Below are 6,000 nucleotides of genomic sequence, written 5' to 3' on the forward strand. Positions count from 1 at the left end.
GACTTATTTCACTGAGCATAATTCCTTCTAGCTCCATCCATGTTGCTATGAATGGCATGAGTTTATCTTTTTTGATTGCTGAATAGTATAACACATCTTCTTGATCCAGTCATCTATTTTTGGGCACTTGGGTTGTACCTAGGTACTACCTAATGTAAATAGTGTTGCAATAAACATAGGGGTACAGGTATTTTTTTGAATCAATGTTTTTGTGTCCTTTGGGTAGATCCCTAGGAGTGGAATTGCTGGGTCATATGGTAGTTCCATTTTTGGTAGTTTGAGGAAACTCCAGACAGGTTTCCGTAGAGGTTGGACCAGTTTGCACTCCCACCAGCAATGTAGGAGAGTTCCTTTTTTACCACATCCTCACCAACATTTGTTGTTGTTTGTTATTTTGATATGTGCTATTCTCACTGGTGTAAGAGAATTTCATTGTGGTTTTGATTAGCATTTCTCTGATTATAAGGGATGTTGAACATTTTTTTCATATGCCTGTTGTCCACTTGCACTTCCTCTTTGGAGAAGTGTCTTTTAAGTTCTTCTGCCCATTTCTTGACTGGATTGTTTACTTTGCTTTTGTTGTGTTGTGTGAGTTCTTTGTATATTTTTGTGATCAGTCCCTTATCAGTCGCATGGAGTGCAAAGATTTTTTCCCCAATCAGTGGGGTGTCTCTCTGTTTTGGTTAATGTCTCTTTTGCTGTGCAGAAGCTTTTCAGTTTGATGTAATCCCAGGTGTTTATGTTTTCCTTCACTTTCTTTGCTTTGGGTGATGAGTCTTTAAAGATGTTTCTGAGATGTATGTCTTGTAGTGTTTTCTCTATATTTTTCTCTATATTTTATGGTTTCAGGTCTTATGTTCAGATCTTTTATCCATTTTGAGTTACTTTTGTGTATAGTGAGAGGTAGGGGTCTAATTTAATTCTTTTGCATGTGGTGTGGACCAAGATGTTTTATTTTTATTTTATAAGATTTATTTATTTATTTATACAAGAACTAGGGTACAGGCCAGATTCGCGAGAGGGTAAGAGGATTCACCAGAGACAGTGAGGGGAACAGAAGAGGCAGACTGATGAAGTACACTGATGAGGGGAGCAGCGGAAGAGACAGGAGAGGTCTGTTGCGCCATGTAGGACCCTCGCCCGTCAGCTGGGATCGAACAGGCACTGCAGAGGCTGTGGACAGCTTCACAGCATGGCACTCAACCGCCTGCGCCACCAAGGGAGTCCCCCAAGATGTTTTCTATGAGAAATTTATTTATTTACAAAAATAGGCAGTGGGTGAGTTTTGGCTTCTAGATAATTTTCTAACACTTGGTTTAGATAAGTTATTAAAAGAATAGTACTTCCAAATCAGTTTATATGATGTGATAATAAAATATTAATACTTAGTTAGCACCAATTATTGGATTTATAGACAATAAAACAGGGATAAGAGGAGATCCGACTACAGGTAATATTTAAAGATGATTAGGAAAAAAAAATAAAGGGGAGAAAATGTCTAAACCTGGGTCATTATCCTCTATGAATATTATATTACAGACATGGACTGCCTTCACTAAGCATTTCTGTTGAATTCTTTATATCACTTGCATATGATGATGGTATGCCATTTATGCTGATAAAAAGTGCTGTTTTATAATTAGATAAAAATGTCATATTCTTGTGAGCTGAGTTGTGAAAGTAGATGTCTGTTTTTTAGTCTACATCTTGATAGTCCTCCCTTTGATGAGTAAGAGGAAACATTCTTCCTCATCCTGGCACCACATGTAGGAGGGGAGAAAGGCTTTGAGGGTGATGCTGTCTTTTACCTTAAATTTAGGCCAAGTTGAACATAAATTAATAAACAAGCTTTGGAAGCAAGAGAAATGCCTAAAGGTAAAACAGATGTAGAATAAAATAGTAACTTTTCAAGACATTTTGTAGTGTTCATAATGTAACTCTCTCTTAGCACCTTTACAAAAGGTCAAAGTAAAAGTGGATTTTTGTCATATCAATGATCTCAGATGTGAAAAGCTGGCATTTGCTACCCAGTAAATTTCCCTAAAGGCAAATATCAAATATCACTGCTAACTTGGATGGCTCAAACTTAGCGCTCTGAATTTCACCTCAATAACCTAACTTGAGAATAATTTAATAGAGCATTCTAGCTTTTATTGTAATGGACATAATTTATAGATCTTTTACTACTTATACAGGATTTTACAAAAATAAAAGAAAATAAATGAGAATGTAAAGACAAAGTAGCTCACTAATTATATCATTTACCAGTACATAATAGGCATTTAATTGCATTTGTTGAATAAATATCCTTTGCACAACATAATTTTTTAGGGTTTTCCACCCGCTGATGTATGGTTCAAGTACACTACCCCGTATTTGGTTACATATAGTCTAATTACTTTTGCATATTTATCTGTTAGTCATGATTTTACTTATAGACACCCATGTCCTCACTGACTAGTTTAAGAAGATAGGAATACAGGGCCTCCCTGATGGTGCAAGGGGTTAAGCACCATACTGTGAAGCTGGCCGCAGCCTCTGCAGCACAAGTTTGATCCCCAGCCAGCCAGGGAGCTACCCACATGGTGCAGCAGACCTCTTCTCTCTCACCTGCTGCTCCCCTCAGCAGTGTATTTCAGTCAGTCTGCCTGTTCTGTTCCCCACTCTGTCTCTGATGAATCTTCTCTCCACCTGCACTTCTATACCCCAGTTCTTGTATGCATAAATAAATCTTTTTCTTTTTTTGAAAAAAGAAGACAGGGATACAATGAAAGGATTGTAGCTGGATCACTGGATCACTATGTAGCCTGGAAGTAGTCTCTAGGATAAGGACCCAGGAACAACAGGAGAAACCAAGTTGCAGTCCTGAGCTGGTTGGAAAAATAGTTCCTGCTAGTAGTTGACTAGGGTTGCCACTGAAAGTTGCCACAGATTGGAGATTTAACAGAAATTGGTTTTCTCACAATCCTGGATGCTGGGAGTCTGAAATCAGGGTCGTTTTTTCCTGAAAACAGTCTTTCCTTGTGTCCTCACATGCCCTCTCTGTGTGCTCTTCCCTGTGTCTCTTTTTGAGTCCAACGTTACCTCCTCTGTAAAAGGCAACATTCAGAAATAAGGCCCCATCCTAATGACCTCATTTTACCCTATTCATCTCCTTAAAGAGCTTATCTTAAATAGAGTCATCTTCGATGTGCTACTGGGTATTAGGGCTTCAACATATGAATTTGAGGGTGATACAATAATGAGATTTAGCCATGAGAAGAGCTACTATTTGCATTGCTCCAGGGACTTTGCTTTCTAGTCACTGACACTGTGGCCAGCAGCAACGCCTGGAAGACACCTCACAAGAGAAACCAGCATTGTGATTGAGTGAAACGGATGTATGTCCTGTGTTAAGCCTCTTTACCGATCAGTCTTGGTGGGTGAATTTGATTGGCAGAACCAAGTTCATATGCTTGAGGTCAAGTTGTAAGGGAGGGCGATAGTTTTGGTAGTTCACATGGGGAGATGAAACTCAAGAAGCAAAGAGGCCCACAAATATTGAAGGCTATTTTGAAGGTGATGGGCAGCCCCAACACTAGAATATATGAACTTATGTCATCAAAACATGGCACGAAACAGATCTTTCACAATAGTCAAAGGGCAGAAGCAACTCAAGGGTACATTGATAGATGAAGGGGTAACCAATATGTGGTATATGCTTATAAAGGAAATTTATTCAACCTTAAAAAGGAAGGAAACTTGGTGGCATGCTACATCATGGATGAAGCTTGAGGACATTATGCTGAGTGAGGTACATCAGACACAAGAGAATAAGTAATTTATGATACCACTTATATGACCTAGAAAGGTCACATTAATAAAGACCAAAAGTAGGATGGATGTTGCCAGGGGCTGGTGATGGGAGGAGAGAAGGATGAAAACCTTTTTTTTTAATGGCTATAAAGAGGATGAAAAAGTTCTGGAAATGGATGGTGGTAATGGTTGTATAACAACCAAGTATACTTATGCCAATCAAGTATACTTAATGAACACTTAAAAATCATTAAAATGTTAAATATTATGTTACTCTTATGTTAACAAAATTTGAAAAAAAAAGCAAAGAAATGTTGTTACAAGAGATCAGGTCTAATTCTGTCCAGAAAGCACCCTTCCATGACAGGCCCATGATTAGCAGGGGAAACACCTGGAAGAACTGACAGTCAGCCCAGCAGGGCTTTGCCCACCCCACTGCCTCATGCATTTAAGTAGAAAAGCAGCCTCAAGTGTTTGCTCTGCTTTTTTTTTTTTTTCCCCTTTAGCTGTCTTGCCTTTAAGGAATGTCATACTTTATCTCTTCTTTTTATTTTTTTTTAAAGATTTATTTATTTATACAAGAACTGGGGTACAGGCCGGATGTGCAGGAGGGTGAGAGGGTTCACCAAAGACAGGGTGGCGAACAGAACAGGTAGACTGACTGAAATACACTGCTGAGAGGAGCAGCGGGCGAGACAGGAGAAGACTGCTTGCCATGTTGGTATCTCCACTGCCAGTGGGGATTGGGGATCGAACCGGCACTGCAGAGGCTGCGGACAGCTTCACAGCTTTGCGCTCAACTGCCTGCACCACCTGGGAGGCCCTTTTTATTTTTTTTTTTAAGATTTATTTATGCATATAAGAACTGGGGTACAGGTCAGAGGTGTGGGGTGTGTGTGAGAGGATTCACCAGAGACAGAGTAGAGAACAGAAGAGACAGATTGATTGAAATACACTGCTGAGGGGAGCAGCGGTTGAGTCAGGAGAGGTCTGCAGCACCATGTGTGTAGCTCCCCGGCCGGGTATCGAACTTGTGCTGCAGTGGCTGAGGATAGCTTCATAAGTTGTGTCCTAACACCTTGCACCACCAGGGAGGCCCTTTATCTCTTTTTTGATTGACATTGTTCTTTGATTATATATATATATTTTCCCCCACCTTATATCCCTTTGTTCCTTTCTCTCCCTCTTAACCTCAGACCCTTCACTAATATTTATATTAATATTTATATTAATGAGCACTAGGTTGGTGTTTTTTTTTTTTTTTTTTTTTTGTGGGACCCTTGCTGGTGGCCGGGGAATGAACCGGCACTGCAGAGGCTGCGGGCAGCCTTGCAGCCCAGAGCTCAACGACTGCGCCACCAGGGGAGGCCCTATTTTTTTTTTTAAGTAAGTGACATCAGTCCTGATTTTTTTTTTTTAAGATTTATTTATTTATTTATACAAGCACTGAGTCAGAAGTGTGGGAGGGTGAGAGAATTCACCAGAGCCAGAGCAGGGAACAGAACAGGCAGACTGACAAAGTACCCTACTGAGGGGAGCAGCGGGCAGCAGGAGAGGTCTGCGCCACTTGGGACCTTCGCCTGCAGCCAGGGATTGAACTGGTGCTGTAGAGGCTGTGGGCAGCTTCGTTACCCAGCACTCAACTGCTGCACCACCAGGGGAGGCCCATGACCACTAGTTTTTTTAAGTACTTTAGTTTGGCACATTATCCATTATATAAATGTCTAATATTTGTCTTTGTCATCCCAACTTGGTTTATTATACATAATTTTCTAAAACCCAGCCCATTTTGCTATAGATGACAATATATTGTCTTTCCTTGCTTCTGAATAAATTCTATTTTGTGGATATACCATATGCTAAATTTATTCTTCTATTAGTGGGCACTTGGGCTGTTTCCATGTCCTAGCTGCAATACATAAAGCTGCAATACACATTGTAAAGTATATAATATCTTGAGTTGATGGTTTCAAGTTCTTTTTATAAATACTCTAGAGTAGGGAATGCATACAGTTTTTCCAATTTTAGCTTTTTAAAAAAAGATTTATTTACTTATGCATACAAGAAAAAGGGGTATAGGCCAGAGGTGTGGGGGGGCAAGAGGATTCACCCGAGACAGAATGGGGAAGAGAACAGGAAGACTGACTGAAATACACTGCTGAGGGGAGCAGTGGGTGAGTCAGGAGAGATCTGCCGCCCATGTGG

This window comes from Talpa occidentalis, unplaced genomic scaffold, assembly GCF_014898055.3.
Source record: "Talpa occidentalis isolate TD23 unplaced genomic scaffold, MPIMG_talOcc4v2.1, whole genome shotgun sequence".
NCBI lineage: Eukaryota > Metazoa > Chordata > Mammalia > Eulipotyphla > Talpidae > Talpa > Talpa occidentalis.